The sequence below is a fragment of the Rhinoderma darwinii genome, chromosome 1 (assembly GCF_050947455.1).
Source record: "Rhinoderma darwinii isolate aRhiDar2 chromosome 1, aRhiDar2.hap1, whole genome shotgun sequence".
Lineage (NCBI taxonomy): Eukaryota > Metazoa > Chordata > Amphibia > Anura > Rhinodermatidae > Rhinoderma > Rhinoderma darwinii.
In genome coordinates, this window is record NC_134687.1 from 112,832,348 (window position 1) to 112,855,741 (window position 23,394).

The window sequence follows — 23,394 nt, forward strand, 5'->3', positions numbered from 1 at the left end:
AGAATTGTATTCTGTATTACTCTGTGTTGGCATCCTCTGTAGAGTAGCAGCACTGGGTAAGAGAATTGTTGTATTCTGTATTACTCTGTGTTGGCATCCCCTGCAGAGTAGCAGCACTGGGTAAGAGAATTGTATTCTGTATTACTCTGTGTTAGCATCCCCTGTAGAGTAGCAGCAAACAATTGTTTTCTTGCTTTACAGAAGAGAATAGTCGCTTTGAGAGAGTGTGGGGAAGCTCAGTCATTACAGTCAGGAGCAGTTAAAGTGTTCATCCTCCCCTCTCCTCCCCTGTAAGACATTGTCTCCCAGTGCTGGCTGGCAGGGGCTTCCACTTGAAGAGCTCACATCAACATATAGAAGAGTGAAGGGAGCAGATGGACTGACGTGATCACTGGGGCGGGGAGGTGTAGCTGAAGGCGTAGCCATGGCTTCACTTGTGCTGTGCAGGCTCTGTCCACTTATGTGCTGGTGCTGAACTCTGGCCCCACGCCTTCTGCAGCCCCTGCGCCCGGATCACTGCTGGGGAAGGAGATCTCACCCATCTATCGCTTTCTAACCACTGGGGATTTAACTCTATCACACCCTGTTCTGGATATCGCTTTCTTGCACTTGTGCTGGAGGTTTATACCTATTACAGAAGTCTTGGGATTTCTTGTCCATGTTTCTGGATTTCTTGGAATTACTCTAAAGCTCTGAACAATCAGGAGATTCCTCACAGCGCAGGTAACATCTCCTTGTCTTGTACCTCTTCATTTCTGCGCTCTCCTACCTGTGCACTGTGAGATCTGCTGCCATAGACAATGATAAATGATTGCCATGCTGGAAGTGGCATAGTAGTATATCGTATAACTGTAGTAGTGAGGGTTGGCATTGTGTTTGCCCTGTGTTCACCATTGTATGGCTCCAGCCTTACACTTGTTCTGTGCTGTTCATCTAACTTTCTGGAAGTTAAAAGTTTCAGCTGAAATAGAAAATGTGATACAGAATAAATCTGTAATAGATGTAGAAGGGTATGCTTGTCGAGGATTTAAGAAGACCACAGATACAGTAGACCTGAGTGATTTTACTCTTTGGGGTTGCATTATTTGTGCATATTGAGCTAAGTTTTAGGATAATGCAGTAGGTTTACTTACAGACCTTTGTAAAGCCACAAATAACACATTTTCATATCACCATGTATTGTGCTACAAACTCAGCCCTGCTACATTTATAATTCCATCTAGCTACAATCCGGTTTGTATTAGCAGGTATAGAAGATAAGCTTGTTGAATGGAGCAGAAAAGGATATATGGAAGTGTGTTCTAAATAATGGAAATGTTCACTTAGATTACCCTTAATACTGTTTGTGTGGACCGGTCAAGATGACAGTAAGGAACATATAGGGACCCATATATGAAGGTATGGATAATGAGAATTATATAGGCTGACATTAGGACATGATTTACTATTCTATGTGCTCACTATACTATTGTATATCCTTTTTGATGTATATTGTATGTGATTTACATTCTTTGTTCTTACTATTGTATTTTTGCTCTCTTGAGGGTTCAGGACTGGGCAAGGCACCGTTTTTAAAATTTAGCACATGTACAGCAGCTCCAAACAGTGTGTTATCTACTGGTCTACCAATGGAGAAGCCTGCCACCTTAAAGGGGTGGTAGGGGATTAGAGAAAAGGGTATGATTTTTTTAAATCCCAGAAACAGCACCACTCTTGTCCATAGGATGTGTCTGGTATTGCAGCTCAGCTTAATTCAAATGAAAGTAGAAGAGCGACAGTATCAGGCACAGTCCATGGACAAGAGTGGTGCAGTTTCTGGGGAAAATAAGCAGACCTTTTTTCTAATCCTATACAATAACCTACTACTATAATAATCTTATACAACACCTATATTCTTTACTTAATAATTCAGCATGTGCAATGTACTCAAATTAGGCGTTGTTACATCAATTGACAGCACCATTAACATGGAAATCATGTGTGCCTGCAATAATACATGTGCCCCATCATAATGTATTTGCAGATGCTCTGCTTATCTACATATTGGCGTTACTGCTGTCTGTATCAGAAGCAAGCAAGACAGTACTGCTGAAATGATGCCTGTGCCACCCTGTTAAAGTGAAGAGTTTGGAAGTAGCTGTTGTGTAACTGATCTGTAAGCATGTGGCTTGGGTGGCAGATTTGCACTAATCACATTGATTTAGCAGAATACCATGCAACAGACATGACAATCTCATTTGTAAAATGAATTACAAGTGACGTCTGGCAAGAAAAATCCCAGTCCTGTTCTATATATCTACTGCCGCTTTCCTGAAAACATGCACAATGGTGGAAGAAACATATGTATTTAGTATTGTTGCAAGAGATATAACGCGCCCAGGATTATTCTCAGGCATATAGCGCACCTTGTAGATTAGACTTTTTTGTTATGGTGCATTGTACACATACAGGTGTTGTTGTGTTTTGTATAGTTATAGTTCATTGCAGTTGACAAAGCACTTAGTCTAATAATGAATGAATCGGTTGTCCTGCGATTGGCAGCTATAACTATCACTTTTGTGCTAAGCCAAATAAATGTCACACAGAAATAACAGCTAGTCTATATTTTAGAGAGAGTTCTCTTTTATGTTACAGCCTTCCGGCACAATACACCTGCCTTATGTTCCCCAATAAACCACATTCTATTCTTTTCTAATTAACAATATCCTTATTCAGTATTGTACTTTGCCTTTAACATATGGATCTAAGGTAACGTGTAATATAATGTCGCTCTGAAGCATTGACCACAGTCTGTTATCATTATATTGCTCATTAAAAGATAAGATGCACTGTTGTTGGGTTGCACATACTGGGTTTACAGGTTAAAAATTGAGCAAGGTCTTAGAAAATGTTCAGGTTTCTATAGTGCACTGCACATAGCATAGATAAACATCTATATGTATATGTGGTTATGAGACATATCTATATACAGTAAGTGCTATACAGCTTCATGGCTTCAAGCACTTAATACCAGCGCTAATAGCAATCACTGCTCACATAAGAGACAAATAGAAAGGCAGATGGCAAGAGGAAGAGATCAGATGTTTGAATAAATGTGCTGAGAGGAGAGGTCACACCGCATGGGGCAAAAGTCAAGGGAAAGAAGCATAAAAGACGCATTGAAACCTGTGGATATTAATCCTATTCTCTACTTCCGTTGACAGTCATACTGCAGCTAATCACTATGACTGTACTGACAGCATCATAATGTGCAAGATGTATATATAAAGACAATGTAAAGTAAGAGACTCAACTGGTGTAGTTAAATGATAACTCCATAGAAAGGTAAAAAATATAAGTGCTATTGTTCTCTCCACCAATAAAGCTCTTTCGCTCACCAGGTCCCCAGTTTGTGAGAAACAGAGCAGATGCCCGATATTATGCTCTCCCAGTCACTCGGAAGGATTTTCTTATACAGATGCCGGGGATGAGGGGAAATGTGTCAAAGGGTCCAGTGCAAGTAATAGGTGTAGGGTTGATTTATCCTTTACTATTAGGAAACAAAATATACATTTGCTACAGTGTTCCATAGTTACATCCCATTCATTTTCAGCTGTTGGATCATGTTAATTTTATGTTCCAATATCATGTAACAATATAATGTAAAAAGGCCATATAGGCATGTGAGAGGTATAGCAGTATTTCTTTATGTGGCATTATAGTTGAGTAGCTCCACATTGCCCTAGGTGCCATTTGCCATTTCTGTTTACACTTATACAGGAAGCATTATGAATTTGTTACTATTAGAACAAGCACCAGAGACATTGACCCTTTGCCGCTAAGGGTGAAAACAAATCATTTATTAAACTCAATAAATTGCAAAGCCATGAGATGAAACAAAGCAAAGCAAAAGTACAGTGGATAACTCTCCCGATCTGAAACCAGTGCTTGACCTTTTGGCCAAAGTGTGCACTTAACACCTCATGTATGAAGCGCAGGTCAGGGAACATAAATATATAGCCACTTAGTTTGATCTTAGCACATATGTAAGACAGTGCAATAGACAGGGAGTGGAGCCCAATAATGTGACTCCTCCATGGAAAGTTGCATATGAGCTGTTCTACCTATAATTTTCTAGAGTTGGACCAGAAGATAAGTTGCATGTCCATATGACTGCATAGCAAATCTTGGATCCCCAAATCTGCCCAATTGATCCGCTGATAAATTTGCCTATATATCTGATGAAATTCATAGGAACAGCACGGTGGGCACATGGTGGGCAGAATGGCTCAGTGGTGGGTGCAGTAGTTGGCACTGTTGTCTTGTAGCACTGGGGTCCTGGGTTTATATCTGACCAAGGACAATATCTGTTTGGAGGTTGTATGATCTCCTCGAGTTCGCATAGCTTTCCTATGAAATTAGCTCTAGTCTGTGTGCCTGAGACAGGGAAATTAGGTTGTGAGCCAATTGGGATAGAGACTGATTCCAACGGTGATAAAGTGATGCAAAATATGTTTGTGCTTTATAAGTGTTGCCCTTATCCTGATGATTACATGTGTAGAGTGGTGCCCCCAGTGTGGAAATAGTGATACTGAGCCTCCACTAGTCTGAGAGAGTGGGGTGTTGTACTTTAATAGCGCCGGTGCCTCCACCCAATCAGGCCTCATGATTAAAAGGGTTTCCGGGCACGGGACTTTTTTCATACTGATGACATATCCACAGGACAACCCTCTTAATCATGAAGCCTGATTGAGTGGAGGCACCGGCGCTATTAGGTCATCTTTATGAAAAAACGTCCCGTGACCGGACAACCCTTTTAATCATGAGGCCTGATTGAGTGGAGGTACCGGCGCTATTAGGTCATCAGTATGAAATAATGTCCCGTGCCCGGTCAACCCTTTTAATCATGAAGCCTGATTGAGTGGAGGCACAGGCGCTATTAGTTCATTAGTATGAAAAAACATCCCGTGCCCGGACAACCCCTTTAATCATGAGGCCTGATTGAGTGGAGGCACCGGCGCTATTAGGTCATCTTTATGAAAAAACGTCCCGTGACAGGATAACCCTTTTAATCATGAGGCCTGATTGAGTGGAGGCACTGGTGCTATTAGGTCATCAGTATGAAAAAAACGTCCCATGCCCGAACAACCCTTTTAATTATGAGGCTGATTGAGCGGAGGAACCGGCGTGATTACGTCATCAGTATGAAAAAATGTCCCGTGCCTGGACAACCCTTTTAATCACGAGGCCTGATTGAGTGGAGGCACCGGCGCTATTAGGTCATCAGTATTAAAAAACATCCCGTGCCCGGACAACCCTTTTAATCATGAAGCCTGATTGAGTGGAGGCACCGGCGCTATTAGGTCATTAGTATGAAAAAACGTCCCGTGCCCGGACAACCCTTTTATTTATGAGGCCTGATTGAGCGGAGGAACCGGCGCGATTGCGTCATCAGTATGAAAAAAAAGTCCCGTGCCTGGACAACCCTTTTAATCATGAGGCCTGATTGAGTGGAGCCACCGGCGCTATTAAAGTACAACATCACAATCTCCCAGACTAGCAGAGGCTATCCACAGGATAGTTCATCAATATATGAATGGTGGGGTCCGACACCTGGACCCCGCACCGATCAGCTGTTCCGGCTGCCTCTGGGCACCTGATTGGAGCCCCCTCCCTCTGTCAACCACTTAAATGCAGCGGTCGCTATTGACTGCCGCATTTAAGGGGTTAAACGGCGGCGATCGGCACTAACTGCGATTGCCGCCATTGCAGTGGGATGCCCCCTCCCTCTGTCAACCACTTAAATTCGGCGGTCGCTATTGACTTCCGCATTTAAGGGGTTATCCGGCGGCGCTAACTGCGATTGCCGCCATTGCAGCAGGATGTCAGCTGTATATTACAGCTGACACCCGCTGAAGATGAAGCGAGCACAGCTCCTGTTCCGGCTTCATCCTCAGGACGTGACTGTACATGCTATTGCGGGAAGGCACTTGCAATCCCGACGTACAGTCATGTCCATTTACAGGAAGGGGTTAAATCACATCCGTGTGACAGAGAGAAGACAGAATTACAGACTGGCGCCCATATTGATTGGTAACAGCAGGGGTCAGATTACAGTCTCTTTGAGGAGTCCTGTCACAACCTCCCTGTATATTCACTGGTGTTACTTACACATCCACTAACATTTATGTGACTGAGTGGAACACGGGTTGATCTTCTCTGCTGTTTCCAGGTAACCATGGAGACCTTCTCTCCTCCTCTCTCACTTCAGACCTTTTCTGGGAGGAGCTTCATCTCTCCCACACACAGACCTCTACATCCTGCGCAGTCATAGTGCAGTACCCATATTGAGAAGGTCAGCACCCTTACTGGAGGAAATATTTCAACAGACCTACACCAGTTTTTTTTTAAAGTCTAAAATTTTGGCAGACACCATAGTTTCCGAAAGTGGTGAGACAAAAGGGTGGGGCTTATACAAGGTGTGGGGCCTCTGCCTGAACAATAACTTACCCCTCAGAAGCTGGCGTAAGTTATGACACAAATCTACGCCCGCTTATAGCAGGCGTAGGTTTGCATTTCTGTCGCACAGACAGCCATAAATGCACCATATATATTAAGAGGTTTGTACCTCTTAATAAATTTGGCGCATTTTCCGCTGACGTACATTATTTTAACTCCGATCCGGCCGATTAACTCCTTAGATGCAGCGATCAAAGAGATCGCTGCATATAAGTGGCTTCTAGCCTGTCGGCAACCATGATGGTTGCCACCGTGGCGGGTGTCAGCTGTTTGTCACAGCTGACATCCTTCTCTAACAGCCAGTACCGGAGCTAGGCTCCGATCCAGCTGTTTAACCCCTTAGATGTAGCGATTGCTGCATCTAGGTGGTTAGATCGCAACCTATGGTTGCTTATGGCAACCTTCGGCACCCGCGGGGGTGCCGATGGTTGCTATGGCAACCACAGCCTAACAATGGCTTCCTAGTATGGAAGCCTATTAGGCCATGCTGGGAGGCGAAGCCTAATAGCTTGACATTATAGGCAGCCTGTCTCTGGATCCTATGATGGCTGGACCCAGGAGCAACTCCACTTTCTGATGACTCAACTGATAACTAACTGACTGACTGACTGACTGTCTGTCTGGGTCAGAGCCCACTATATATAAGCTAAGCTCCTCCCACCTTCTGGAAACTTCTAGGAAAAGCCACTCCTGCATAGGCTGCAAAATGGTGCATTGCAAACTTACATTTATTTTTTTAAATGATATTACCTAAAAGTGCAAAATGTCATAACACATCATTATCTCATCATAAGGCTGATTTAAGACACAGTTGTCACAATGCAAATTTGATAGGAAACAGTGCAGGTCTCTCACTTCTATATTTCCTTCTGCTCGGCTATTCTCGATATGCATTTCCTAGTTACAGGGTGCACAACTTTTTGGGTTGGCAATTCCGTCTGCGCGGTACCAAACTAATAAATTCAGAGTAGCATGGAAGCTGCAAGAATTCTGCCAGTGACCAAGTAATCCAGTCTCAGGTGTGAGGTCCAAGGAATCTTCACCTTCTTCTGAGAGAACCTCCTCTCATCACCTCATCCAGAAGCATCTTAGAGATGCTCTATCATGACCTTGCTTTGTTTCCTGTGACCAAAATTTGCATTTAATTTTCTTACAGGTACATCAACATCATAAATACTACGTAAATGGTTTGTCCACGACCGAACAACTGATGACATATCCACAGGATAGGTCATCAGTATATGATCGGTGGGGGTCTGACACCTGGACCCCGCACCGATCAGCTGCTTCGGCCGCCTCCGGGCACTGGACATCCATGCCGGATTCAGATAGCTCCGATCACGAAATAATGGCCGAGCAGCTCTGTTTCTATTCAAGTGAATAGGAGCAGAGCTGCAGTTCTGCAGAACGGCCGCTATGCAGTGTTTGGAGCCATCTGCTTCCGGCTGCATATCCTTCAGAACGTCATAGATATTTTGCTTGAGGATGCTCCAAAGGTTCTCAATAGGGTTGAGGTCAGGGGAACATGGAGGCCACACCATGAGTTTCTCTCCTTTTATACCCATAGCAGCCAATGACACAGAGGTATTCTTTGCAGACTGTTAACAGCTGCCACGTTTCACACGTAAATGCTCCTCCTCGCATTTTGCGAGCCGTCTGAGACGCTCGTAAATCTTGAGCTGTGCTTCATTGAGTTCAATGAAGACCAGCTCAAATTACGTGGCAAAGAAGTGCCCTGCACTTCTTTGCCGAGGCAGTCCATTTACGCGTCGTCGTTTGACAGCTGTCAAAAGACGACGCGTAAATGACAGGTCGTCTGCACAATACGTCGGCAAACCCATTCAAATGAATGGGCAGATGTTTGCCGATGTATTGTAGCCCTATTTTCAGGCGTAAAACGAGGCATAATATGCCTCGTTTACGCCTGAAAATAGGTCGTGTGAACCCAGCCTAAAGAATTTAACAGACACTGCTTTTTCCATATTCCACTTTCTGGGCAGGAATCCTTAATAGTTTTGTGTGTATGCTTATTTATGTGTTTTGAAGTTGGCACACAACATATTTTAGTTTAAAAAAAATATAACGAGACAAGGTCTATGTAGCTAGAGACCTTAGCAGTATCCTGCTGTGTTTCATATCTGTAAAATGAATGGACTAAAATAAAAATGCTCAAGACCATGGTAGTGCCAGCCTATTTAATATATAGCAGGGAGCAGTTAATCTGACCTCCACCAACACCGGCAAATATCAATCCACAGCAAATATATTCTGCAGAAATCTCATACACATGGGCATCACTGGGTGAGAAAGGCCTTTTATGGACGAAATGTTGCCTACATCATGCTTTTGTACAGTTATGATGAAATAAAGATATAAGTCTGCAATTGTAAGTTGAGTTTTGTACCTTGACTGTCCTCTGGATTGGAATATCTGCATCACTGAAAGATAATAATCAAAAATATCATTTTCTTTATTGTACATCAATTAATAAGGTTATTTTATACATTTTGACTGATGCTTACAAAGAGGCACAACTCAAGAGAAGGGAGAGAGAACTGTACTGCACCAGTATGATCATCACATATCCAGGACAGACACTGGAAGTAAACGATGAAGGTTCCCATTCAATGACTGCAAGCAGAAACCTTGAAAACTGTGCAGAATTGATACACAAAGTACCGATATAACGATCTTTAACACTGCTTTTAATGTGTTAAATTCACAGTGGCAAGAAAATTGAACTTGACTAACCAGAATACTAATTTCACTATATAACAAATTTTTCTATTTGTTATTAGCTTAATAAAATGTTTATCAAACTGTGAGGTGTCTTGACTGGCGAGGCGCCCCCCAGCTGTTGGTGTTGTGGAGCTTGAGAGCTAGCTTTGATGGGAGTGATAACAGTATATGCCAGTGTTTCCCAACCACGGTGCCGCGTTTATACTGTGGTGTAATGAGAACCCCCATGGGTGCCGCTACACTCTTCTAATGCACATCCCCCACATGGAAAAAAAAATGCCCTCCATCATGCAGCCACTTCCTATTCTTGTAGCAGACGTGACGCACGCATGCATGTCTGCTACAAGAACTGCCCCCGACGCTTCCCGTCATAACAAACAGCCTGGCGGAGAGGAGTGTGGGCGCCATTAACTCTGCGTTTCTGGGCAGCGTAACTGTGTGATTCTTTCCCCCGCAGTGGGCACGCTTTTGACCCATTACAATCACATCTCTATGATGTGATTGCAGCAGTGTTAGACTGGGTTCACACAACCTATTTTCAGGCGTAAACGAGGCGTATTATGCCTCGTTTTACGCCTGAAAATAGGGCTACAATACGTCGGCAAACATCTGCCCATTCATTTGAATGGGTTTGCCGACGTATTGTGCCGACGACCTGTAATTTACGCGTCGTCGTTTGACAGCTGTCAAACGACGACGCGTAAATGGACTGCCTCGGCAAAGAAGTGCAGGGCACTACTTTGCCACGTAATTTGAGCTGTTCTTCATTGAACTCAATGAAGCACAGCTCAAGATTTACGAGCGTCTCAGACGGCTCGCAAAATGCGAGGAGGAACATTTACGTGTGAAGCGAGGCAGCAGTTAACAGTCTGTCTTTTCACACGTAAATGCCTCTCATCGTGTGAACATACCCTTATGGTGCGCTTACTGCCGGGGGAAGAAATTAACTTATGTCCGTGGACTAGGTGGAGCTCAGAGGGTGAGCAGGTGAGGAAACCTTTATATGCCATGTCCTCTGAGATGGTCATTTTACTGTGCAGCTAATGGTCATTTTACTGTGGGGGGGGGGGCTGATGGTCATTTTACTGTGGGGGGGCTGATGGTCATTTTACTGTTGGGGGGGCTGATGGTCATTTTACTGTGGCGGGCTGATTGTCATTTTACTGTGGGGGGGGGGGGCTGATGGTCATTTTACTGTGGGGGGGGGCTGATGGTCATTTTACTGTGGGGGGCTGGTTGTCATTTTACTGTGGGGGGGGGCTGATGGTCATTTTACTGTGTGGGGGGCTGATGGTCATTTTACTGTGGGGGGGGGGGGCTGATGGTCATTTTACTGTGGGGGGGCTGATGGTCATTTTACTGTTGGGGGGGCTGATGGTCATTTTACTGTGGCGGGCTGATTGTCATTTTACTGTGGGGGGAGGGCTGATGGTCATTTTACTGTGGGGGGGGGGGGCTGATGGTCATTTTACTGTGGGGGGCTGGTTGTCATTTTACTGTGGGGGGGGGGCTGATGGTCATTTTACTGTGTGGGGGGCTGATTGTCATTTTACTGTGGGGGGCTGATGGTCCTTTTACTGTGGGGGGGCTGATGGTCATTTTACTGTGGGGTGGCTGATTGTCATTTTGCTGTGGGGGGGGGGGGCTGATGGTCATTTTCCTGTGGGGTGGCTGATGGTCATTTAACTGTGGGGGGGCTGATGGTCATTTTACTGTGGAGGGGATGATGGTCATTTTACTGTGGGGGGGCTGATGGTCATTTTCGTGTGGGATGGCTGATGGTCATTTTACTGTGGGGGGGGCTGATGGTCATTTTACTGTGGGGGGGGGGGCTGATGGTCATTTTACTGTGGAGGGGGCTGATGGTCATTTTACTGTGGGGGGCTGATGGTCATTTTACTGTGGGGGGGCTGATGGTCATTTTACTGTGGGGGGGCTGATGGTCATTTTACTGTGGGGGGGCTGATGGTCATTTTACTGTGGGGGCTGATGGTCATTTAACTGTGGGGGGCTGATGGTCATTTTACTGTGGGGGGGCTGATGGTCATTTTACTGTGGGGGGCTGATGGTCATTTTACTGTGGGGGGGCTGTCATTTCCTCTGCTGAAAGTGTTTTGTTTTCAGGTGTGGTGTAATGTAAAGGTGTAGCACAGTATAAAGTGAATCTTATGCTTCAGACCAAGTTTGCTGGTAAATCTGCCACACATTTCTTTCACCCACCACAAGCATCTGTCCATGTGACACCTCAGCTGCAAATGACCTGTCTCCAGGGCACATAGGAGTGTACTGCTTGTTTGTAGCTGTTTGTTTTTTTTCTTTTTGTAAACATTAGTTGGTAGGGGTGCCCTGAGGAAACAATCTTTTTTCTAGGGGTGCCTTGAGCCTGAAAAGGTTTGGGAACTCTGTTATATGCTGACTTCTCTATCCGTAAATGCCTTATCTTGGTAGTACCTGATTTAGCAACGTTATTGAATTTGTTTGTGCTTTTTTAATGTTATACTGGGTTTAGAAGAAAAATTAGATATAATTTGAGCAATATTTGGAATTTTGTCATGGACTTCAATCACTGGTGAGGCCCACACATCACCATGTTCTTGATGGTGAAGACCCAATAGAAAAAAGATTGAGAAGCTCTGGCTTAGTGTACATAAGTAAAAAAAATGCTTATAACTTTTACTGTAGCATATTCTATTGTGTGTATTTTGAATGCTACATGGTTTGTTTATTAAGACAACTTCTGTTCATATGGCCTGAAAGCCAAGTGTGTTACATTGGTGGTCATTATATGGCGAGCACAGCCGGCCCATGCAATACATAATGTAATGTCAGGTGCAGCTTCCCCTTCAGCAGGCAACCCCTTTAAACATCTATTGTCCCATAATATCGGCATTGCAGTACTATTGTATAGACGTTCGTAGTTGTAAACTAACTTTTTATACTAAGGCCAGGGTCACACACAAACTTTGATTCAGTTTTAAATGCAGTTTTTGGTTCCGTTTTTTGAGCCAAACACAGGAGTGGACACAAAAAAAGGAGATATATCAGTCTTTTCTTTATACGTTTTCTTCAGGCAAAAACTACACCAAAAACTGCATCAAAACTGTGTGTGATCTTGGCCTTACTTTACTTTGCACTTCCCCTGACTTTGCAGAGTTTCAATATCAAATTCTACTCTTTAACACCAGACAAAAAAAAAAGTAAAATAAGATGTTTTCATACATTATTTGTAGTGGAACATTGGATTTTATTTTTATTTGTCAGTGTGTGTTATGTATTAGACAATAGTTCTTGTTCAGTTTCTGAATGTATTTCGTCTAGGCCATTATTCTAACACTAATATCTTGTGAAAGATATGCTTTGTTTTGTTGCTTTCATATTCCGTGCTGAACTATTTTTCTGACAACAAAAATAATTATTAGAATTTTTGTTCTGATTTAGTTGTTGCTATTGTTTATGTGCTTGAGTTATCGGAAGACATTGTATTCATTATTCTTATATTGTTTTTAAAGGCATCAAACAAAAAGATTTTACTTTTACTTACATTTTTTTTTTTTATTTTAGAAAATAAATCTGCCGTGACAGACTCACACTGTTGGTATAAGTTATTCTGGATAAAATTGACTGGAGAGCTGATAAATGTTTTCTATTTCCACAAATGACAAAAAAAAGAATTAAAAACCTGTGGTAGTACAGTGCAGCAAAATGTTGCAACCAAGCAAATAAAAACTATCCATACCACAGCAACCGCTACCTAATTCCAGTAAGTGTCCTGTTCATGATACGTTCATGGGATTTTCATGCAATTGTTGTGAGTTGCATGACTGTATCAGCCATTTATGAAGCTTTTGAGTACACCTAAGGGCATGACCACACATGGCGGAATTCCTCCGCAACTGTCCGCATCAATGCCGCACCTAATCCGGGTTGCGGATTACGGCTGCGGATCTGCACAAAATGTGCAGAAAATTGATGCGGACTAGCTGCTGCGGACTGCGGGAAAAGTGCTTCCCTTCTCCCTATCAGTGCAGGATAGAGAGAAGGGACAGCACTTTCCCTAGTGAAAGTAAAAGAAATTCATACTTACCGCCCGTTGTCTTTATGACGCGTCCCTCCTTCGGCATCCAGCCCGACCTCCCTGGATGACGCGCCAGTCCATGTGACCGCTGCAGCCTGTGCTTGGCCTGTGATTGGCTGCAGCCGTCACTTACACTGAAACGTCATCCTGGGAGGCCGGACTGGAGACAGAAACAGGGAGTTCTCGGTAAGTATGAACTTATATGTTTTTTTACAGATACATGTATATTGAGATCGGTAGTCACTGTCCCGGGTGCAGAAACAGTTACTGCCGATCGCGTAACTCTTTCAGCACCCTGGACAGTGACTATTTACTGACGTCTCCTAGCAACGCTCCCGTCATTACGGGAGCCCCATTGACTTCCTCAGTCTGGCTGTAGACCTAGAAATACATAGGTCCAGCCAGAATGAAGAAATGTCAAGTAAAAAAAGCAAGACGCATCCGCAGCACACATGACATGTGCATGACAGCTGCGGACTTCATTGCGGAACTTTGAATCTCCATTGAAGTCAATGGAGAAATTCCGCCATGAGTCCGCCACTGCTCCGCAACAGACAGAGCATGCTGCGGACACCAAATTCCGCTCCGCAGCCTATGCTCCGCAGCGGAATTGTACGCATCGTGTAAACGAACACTGCTAAATTAAAGTGAAAGTCAATGTAGAAACGGCTCCGCTGCGGATTAACGCTGCGGAGTGTCCGCAGCGGAATTTAAGTGCAATTCCGCCATGTGTGAACCCGCCCTAAGTGGTTTTTTAACCCTTAATAGAATCCAGACTGTAAATAACTAAAATAGTTGCTGGCTTGTCAGTTACTATGTAACCCACTTTTAGTGAAATAGAGATGACATATCAGAATCTCTTTAGTTCTAGTAAATGTAGAGCAATATCAAATAGAATAAAAGTTTTCTGTTTAATAACAAATTACCATGTTAGTAAGGGCACATGCACATTGTATCACCCAGATCCTGAATATGACAAAGTCCAGATACAGTGGTAATGAATTCCTAGGGGGCATGATTACAAAGTCCACATAAAAAATAGTAACAAGCTCTATCAGATGCTGTATGACTCCCATATACTCTTCCTTCTTTGCTTTTATGGAGAAGTATGGTGTGATATGTGGCATACAATTCTCAACCATACGGACTACAATCATGTGAGCAATAGGCTTCTATGGTGCTCTAACTTAAACCGCGGACTGTCCAGCTGTTGTGTCAATATGATAGCAAAAAAGCACCTGTATTACCCCTTTCTAAAAGCTATGGCCACTTTCACATGGCAGTATTTTGGTCAATATGTTGCATTAGAATTTGTATGCTAAATCCAGGAGTTGAAAATGAACAGAGAAAAATTATAATGGAACAATTTGTACCTCTTCTTTGATTAGGATCCAGTCCTGGCTTTTACTTACAAATGCTGATACAAATTACTTTCTAAAATATGCAAGCGTGAAAGTGTGTTTTAGGCCAGGTTCACATGCTATTGAATAAGGCCCCATGCACCCGCCGGTGCCCGTAATAAGGGTATGCCCAGACGTGGCGGAGTTCTGCATGCACTGTCCGCATCAATGCCGCACAGAATCTGCGTTGCAGATTCTGTTGCAGCTTTGCCTAAAATGGGCATTAAATTGATGCGGACTAGCCGTTGCGTATTGAGGGGAAGAGGGCTTCCCTTCTCTCTATCAGTGCAGGTAGAGAGAAGGGACAAACGTGGAGAAACGTGTACGCTGCGGATTTCCGCTGCGGACTGTCCGCACTGGAATTCCAGAGAAATTCCGCCATGTCTCTTCATGCCCTAGCAGTCCATAATTATGGGCATGGCCGTCAGCGGACTACTGTGGACAGTCATCTGCATTTGCGGACCGTGCTCTTAGGCTGGGTTCACACGTGGCGGAATTTCACTTAAATTCCGCTGCGGACACTCCGCAGCGTTAATCCGCAGCGGAGCCGTTTGTCCATTGACTTACACTTTAATTTAGCAGTGTTCGTTTAGACGAGGCGTAAAATTCCGCTGCGGAGCATAGGCTGCGGAGCGGAATTTGGTGTCCGCAGCATGCTCTGTCTGTTGCGGAGCAGTGGCGGACTCATGGCGGAATTTCTCCATTGACTTCAATGGAGATTCTAATTTCCGCAATGAAGTCCGCAGCTGTCATGCACATGTTATGTGTGCTGCGGATCCGTCTTGCTTTTTTAACTTGACATTTCTTCATTCTGGCTGGACCTATGTATTTCTAGGTCTACAGCCAGACTGAGGAAGTCAATGGGGCTCCCGTAATGACGGGAGCGTTGCTAGGAGACGTCAGTAAATAGTCACTGTCCAGGGTGCTGAAAGAGTTAAGCGATCGGCAGTAACTGTTTCTGCACCCTGGACAGTGACTACCGATCACAATATACAGCAACCTGTAAAAAAATATAAGTTCATACTTACCGAGAACTCCCTGCTTCTGTCTCCAGTCCGGCTTCCCAGGATGACGTTTCAGTCTAAGTGACGGCTGCAGCCAATCACAGGCCAATAACAGGCTGCAGCGGTCACATGGACTGCCGCGTCATCCAGGGAGGTCGGGCTGGATGCCGAAAGAGGGACGCGTCACCAAGACAACGGCCGGTAAGTATGAAATTCGTTTACTTTCACTAGGGAAAGTGCTGTCCCTTCTCTCTATCCTGCACTGATAGGGAGAAGGGAAGCACTTTTCCCGCAGTCCGCAGCAACTAGTCCGCATCAATTTACTGCACATTTTGTGCAGATCCGCAGCAGAATCTGCAACGCAGATTCTGTGCGGCATTGATGCGGACAGTTGCGGAGGAAATCCGCCACGTGTGGTCATGCCCTTATTATAAAGTATGGGAGCACGGTCTGTAAGATAAAAAAATAGCACATGTCCTATTTTTTGCAGAAGGTTTCTACAGCACGGATACCTTCCCGTAAATATACGGGAAGGTGTCCGTCGGCCATGGAAATGAAGGACGAAACCTACGATCATATGCATGGGGCCTTACATCTATATTAGAACCATGCAAGATTTGCATGTAAATCTGTGGATTTTACTTATTGCATTACAATGCGTGAAATCAAAGGCAAAATCTGCATTAGATCAGCATGCTGCAGATTTAAATTTATGTTGCATGCCCTAAAATCCGTATGGATCTTTTTCCAACTGCAGGTGAACGAAGTTACTTGTAGAAACACATTCACTTGTATTTAAAGGGGTTGTCCGGTTTCAGCAAATTAATGTTAATTTTTGTATAATTAAAAGTTTTGACATTTCCCAATATACACTTTGTTTTATTAACTCATGATTTTCAAGATCTCTGCTTGTTGTTCTTCAGTAGGAACATTCATTGTTTACTTTCAGAGAATATTGCTTACTTTCATATAAGTATTTTAAAGCTTTACTTTTAATTTTCCTCGTTCTGTGGTCGAATATAATACAATCCTAGATTCTTTAGCAGGAACTTACCATGCGCCCGAACCCACCCTTTAGATTATTATAAGGGCATCATTTAACACATAAGATATTTAATATATTGCTCTATTGCAACTTGTTTATTATTATTAGTGTCTAAGTTACCATACTGTAGTAAAGAGCACAATAATCTTTTTTTGGCCATTTCAAAAGCAAAAAGGTTATTACACTCCGATTGATGTAATGGGAGGTAATACGATGCTCTTCATGTTCTAGCAGGTGCAGACATCTGCTATGTGTAAATGGATAACCAGTAATAAATTGGAACTTATGAATAGAGTACATTGTATAAGTATAATCTCTGTATCAGCTCTGTATGTTAAGACCACTAAATAGTGGGGATCACCAGGCTCTCTATAAAGTGAATGAACATCTACATTCAGCTCACTATATACTGTAAATTATCTTCTGTTAAGTATATTGGTGGAATGTAATCCTACTGATGACATAATCCTGGTGCCAGTAGCAACAGCTGAAGATATGTATATGTATACCAGCAACCACTAGTCTGAATATATCATTGCATATACTAAAAATGCCAGTGTATCATGTTTATCAATGCAAATCGTGTAATTTGTATGTTATCGAAATGGACTAAGAAATACAATATATATAGGAATTCATTTTAAAACCAGATGTACAGTATGATAATATAAGATTAAGTAAATATACTCTACCATTCATATGGATACTATGTAACATTGTAGGGGGTTGTACAGGTTTAGAATAGCATATAGCTGCTCTCTTTCTAAGACAGTGCCACACCTAGCCACAGGTTGTGTGTGATATTGCAGCTCAGCTCCATTGACCTCAATGGTGCTGAGCTGCAATGCCAGATATAACTCATGGACTATTTCTGGAAGACATTTGTTTTTGTAATCCTGTGCAACCCCCTTAGGTTTACATCCCATTTGGTGGCCTTACACTTACATACAGTATTAGGTAATTTTATATTGTAAAAGTACCTACTTTACTTCTGTTGTAGGAATTTCCTTTTAGGCCCTGTTCACACGGCAGAACTGTTGTGGCGGAATCCGCCGCAAAATTCCGCCTCCCATTTATTTCAATGGGAGTCGGACACTTCTTTTTCCCGCTAGCTGATTTTTGGGTGGATTCCGCCCGAACCTCCCATTGATGTCGATGTGAAGAGGAATCACCCTGCCGACGGAATAAACCCGCCACACAAAGCCCGCCATGTGAACTGACCCTAAGGAGTTGGAGCATTTCAATGATGACGCTGAAAAGGCAAGGAGAAATTTAATTCCTTATATTCCATGTATCTAGTGAGTAGCACCAGGCAGTTTTATGGCAGCCTGTGCCTTCTGCTTCAAAGCTAGATTATAGATGACTGTGATATGTATCTTACATTTTAGTAGGACAATCTGTATACTTCCTTTTATTTTATTCATTAACCAATAGTTTAGTTATTGTATAAAATAGTTCTACTGTGCATTCACCTTCAGTAAGAGCATTCAGAAGAAAGAGGACCTGTCACCTCTCCTGACATGTCTGTTTTAGTGAATACTTGTGTTCCCCATAAGATAACTATTCTGGGACATATTTTTTCAGAACTCTACATTGTATTGTTCCTTCTAGACATTTATGAATTAATTGACAACTGGGTGTTACCATTTTCCTTTTCTATGGGGCGTGACCCTAAGCAGTCTGGAACGGATTGGACAGTGTCAGACTGTGTAGCGACACACCCCCAACTAGTAACTCCCAGTTGTCAATTTATTCATAAATTTGTAGGTGGAATAACAGGAATGGTACAACACAGAGTTCTAAGAAAAAATGTTTCGGAATTGTTATTTTATGGGGAATTATTTACTAGAACAGACATGTCAGGAGAGGTGACAGGTCCGCTTTAAAAAGGAGAGATGAGATTATTTTTGCAGGCTTGAATTTACAGGCTAAACCTAGTCAAAAGATTACAATGCCTGATTTCCACCTAATGTTTATAAATTAATGTTTTGGGGTTTTTATTGGGGGGTGGGGCTCAGCCAGGGGCATAACTAAGAAAGACTGGGCCCCATAGAAAACTTTTGACTGGGGCACCCCCTCCGCTGGGTATCACACAACCTCCCTTGTAGATAGTGCCTCCCTATAGATTCCACCACACAGTGCCCCCTATAGATAGCACCATACCCTATAGATAGCGCCATACACAGCCCCCTGTAGATAACACCTTACAGCCCCCCTGTAGATAACGTCTTCCAGACCCAAATCCCGCCTGTAGATAACATCATACAGCCCCCTGTAGATAACGCCATACAGCCCCCACTGTAGATAACGCCATACAGTCCCCTTGTAGATAATGCAATATAGCCGCCCCTGTAGATAACGTCTTACAGCCCCAAATCGCACCTGTAGATAACGCCATACAGACCCCCTGTAGATAACGCCATACAGACCCCCCTGTAGATAACGCCATACAGACCCCCCTGTAGATAACGCCATGCAGTCCCCCCTGTAGATAACGCCATACAGAGCCCCCTGTAGATAGCGCCATACACAGCGCCCTGTAGATAACGCCTTACAGACCCCCCTGTAGATAATGCCATACAGACCCCCCTGTAGATAACGCCATACAGAATCCCCCTGTAGATAACGCCATACAGCCCCCTGTAGATAACGCAATACAGCCCCCACTGTAGATAATGCCATACAGCCCCCTTGTAGATAACGCCATATAGCCGCCCCTGTAGATAGCGTCTTACAGCCCCAAATTGCACCTGTAGATAACGCCATACAGCCCCCCTGTAGATAACGCCATACAGACCCCCCTGTAGATAACGCCATACAGACCCCCCTGTAGATAACGCCATAGACACCCCCTGTAGATAACGCCATATAGACCCCCCTGTAGATAACGCCATACAGACCCCCCTGTAGATAACGCCATACAGACCCCCCCTGTAGTTAATGCCATACAGACCCCCCCCTGTAGATAACGCCATACAGACCCCCCTGTAGATAACACCATACAGAACCCCCCTGTAGATAATGCCATACAGACCCCCCTGTAGATAACGCCATACAGACCCCCTGTAGATAACGCCATACAGACCCCCCTGTAGATAACGCCATATAGCCCCAACCCCAAAAAAAAACGGCCTATAGTTTGTCCTACAAAAGAGATGTATCCCCTATCCACGGGATAGGGGATACATGTGTGATCGCTGGCAGCGATAAGGAGAACGGGGGACCGAAAGTCCTCCGAAGTTCTCCACAACAAACCTCGGACTTCCAGGGTCTGCTCAGTTCAATAAAAATGAAAGGAGCGCTGGTCACGCATACGCACAAGCGCAACCGGTGCGCAAGTCATTTCTATGGAGCTGCAGACAGACCCCGAAAGTCAGAGGTTTGTCATGGGGAACTTCGGGGGACTTTCGGTTGGTTGGCATAGCAACTTGGGCGCCTGATGAAGGCCCCCAGGTCCGCCATCTTTGCACTCCTATGTAGCCCTGCCTCAGGCAGGGCTTCATACGAGACGGTCAGAATCACGATCTACTGCAATTTACATTAGATCTACATTAGTATTGCAGTATATCGTGCAAGCGATCCAATGATCGCTGGGTCAAGTCCCCTAGGGGGACTAGTAAAAGACAGTGAAATAAAGTTTTAAAAAAAAATAAAAACATTAAAAGTAAAAAAAAAAACTTTTCCGATTTTCCCTCAAGCACAATGTAAAAAAAATAAAATAATTAACATATCTGGTATTGACGCGTCCATAAAAGTCTGAAATATTACAATATATCAATATTTAGTCCGCACGGTGAACGCCGTAAAAAAGAAAAAAGAAAAACCGTCAGAATTGGCTGTTTTGTGGTCACTTACTATCCCACAAAAAATTAAATAAAAAGTGATCAAAAAGTCTCATGTACCCAAAAATGATACCAATATAAACTACAGCTTGCCCTGCAAAAAATAAGCCCTCATACCGCTAAATTTACGGAAAAATATAAAAGTTACGACTCTCGGAATATGGCGATAAAACTCTAATTTTATTTTTAACGATTAGTTTTTTCCTTGTAAAAGTAGTAAAACATAAAAAAATTATATTTATTTGGCATCGCTGTAAACTTATTGGCCCGCAGAATAAAGTTTACATGTCATTTTTATCGCACGATGAACGCCGTAAAAACAAAACTACCCAAAAGATTGAGGAATCGCTGTTTTTGTCCTATTCCCCCCACAAATATTTTTTCCAGTTTCCCACTACATTATATGGTACAATAAATAGTGCTGTGAAAATCTACAACTACAAAAAAACAAGCCCTCATACGGCAATATTGATGGAAACATTAAAAAGTTATGGCTTTTGGAAGATGGGGAGGAAAAACTAAAGTGAAAATCCAAAAGAAGGCTGCTGCGGGAAGGGGTTCATTTTTAACTTGTACGCAATGTGCCTCGTGTGCCACTGTAATACTACATGGTTCAAGAATGAAATGTTCACTTGTCAGTGCTATTTGTATGCATACATTAATATTTGGCTAGCCTTTTCCCAGATGTACTTCCCCCCCCCCCCCACACTTTTTGAAGGGTAACACAATATGAGCAGTTGACTTATATGCTATTTCACTAATGCACTTTACTTTAACTACTATAGATGAAATAGCTGAAGCAAATGCAAATACATGTATGCATCAGATGGTAAACCGGCGGATAGTCTTTATCTAGGTCACAAGTGGGAGGAGGTGTACATTAGGCATTAGCTTTGCTGTAGTATCTTTTTAAGAGTAAGGTTAACAGATTAGTAATTTAAATCAGTAGACATAACAAACAAGACATTTTGCATTCTGTTTCTATACAGACATTCATAGCATGCAGTTAATGAAAACTGTTGACTGATCAAGTAGATGGTTAAAGGGGTTGTGCCATCAATAGAAATGGAAATATATAAACTCAATATACATTTAAAATTAATTTTGTAAAGTATTGTTATTAAAAAAAAAAATGTTTCCTCGCAGAAATATGGAAATACGGCAACACGGCTTATTTTCGTCCGTTTTTCGGAAGCAGAACGCCTCCAAACATCTGCCCATTGATTTCAATGGGAAAAACAGCGTTCTGTTCCGTGTTCCGATGGGGAGTCTTTTTACGCGGCCGTTTTGAAAAACGGCTGTGTTAAAAAACGCCTGTGAAAAAGAAGTGCATGTCACTTCTTGAGCCGTTTTTGATTGACTATAGAAAAACAGCTCCAAAAACGGCTGTAGAAAACACAGCGAGTTTGCTTAAAAAACGCCTGAAAATCGGGAGCTGTTTTCCCTTGAAAACAGCTCCGTATTTTCAGACATTTCTTGCTAAGGCTGGGTTCACACGACCTATTTTCAGGCGTAAATGAGGCATTTTACGCCTCGAATTACGCCTGAAAACACGGCTCAAATACGTCGGCAAACATCTGCCCATTCATTTCAATGGGTTTGCAGACGTACTGTGCCGACGACCTGTAATTTTACGCGTCGCTGTCAAAAGACGGCACGTAAAATAACAGCGTCGTCAAAGAAGTGCAGGACACTTCTTGGGACGTAATTGGAGCCGTTTTTCATTGACTTCAATGAAGAACAGCTCCAAATTACGGCCGTAATTGACGCCTCGCAAAACGCGAGTACGAGCAATTACGTCTGAAATTCAGGAGCTGTTTTCTCCTGAAAACAGCTCCGTAATTTCAGCCGTAATTGACGTTATCGTGTGCATATACCCTAAGGGTATGTTCACACGCTTAACTAAAAACGTCTGAAAAATACGGAGCTGATTTCAGAGAAAACAGCCTCTGATTTTCAGGCGTTTTTGAAACTGAGGGTATGTGCACACGTAGTGACCAAAAACGTCTGAAAATACAGAGCTGTTTTCAAGGGAAAACAGCCCCTGATTTTCAGAAGTTTCTTGAGCAACTCGCGTTTTTCGCGGCGTATTTCGCTCCGTTTTTGCTGCGTTTTTTACGTCCGTTTTTGGAGCTGTTTTCATTGGAGTCTATGAGAAAACAGCTCCAAAAACGTCCAAAGAAGTGTCCTGCACTTCTTTTGACGAGGCTGTATTTTTACGCGTCGTCGTTTGACAGCTGTCAAACGACGACGCGTAAATGACAGGTCGTCTGCACAGTACGTCGGCAAACCCATTCAAATGAATGGGCAGATGTTTGCCGACGTATTGTAGCCCTATTTTCAGACGTAAAACGAGGCATAATACGCCTCGTTTACGTCTGAAAATAGGTCGTGTGAACCCAGCCTGAGAATGAAATTTGGAGCTTCTTTTGAGGCTTCTTTTCAGACGTTTTTTGAGGCGTTATTTGAGGCGTTTTTCATAGTGTTCAATGGAAAAATCAGCTCCAAAAAACGCCTCAAGAAGTGACATGCTACTTCTTTTTACGGAGCGTCTTTTTACACTCCGTTTTTTGACAGCGAAGAGTAAAATAAAGGCTTGTGGGAACAGAACATCGTAATTCCCATTGAAAGCAATGGGCAGATGTTTGTAGGCGTATTTGGGGAGGTTTTTTAGGCGTAATTCGAGGCGTAAAACACCGCCATTACGTCTGAAAAGAGGTTGTGTGCACATACCCTAAGCGTGTGAACATACCCTTAGATGTGCAGCTTCTGCTCTTACCAGTGAAACAAA

The 23,394-nt window shown here is 43.2% G+C and overlaps 1 protein-coding gene across 2 annotated transcripts in view; it reads left to right on the forward strand.

Annotated features, from left to right (window-relative positions):
* The first annotated feature begins 216 nt into the window (after positions 1-216).
* FSTL5 (follistatin like 5) overlaps positions 217-23,394 on the forward strand; it is a 645,404-nt gene continuing 622,226 nt past the window's right edge. The window contains exon 1 of one of the 2 annotated variants that reach the window (XM_075860283.1): positions 217-723. The gene's annotated coding sequence lies outside the window, so the exon portion shown is untranslated. The remainder of the gene's footprint in view (positions 724-23,394) is intronic. The other variant, XM_075860284.1, reaches the window with a different exon arrangement.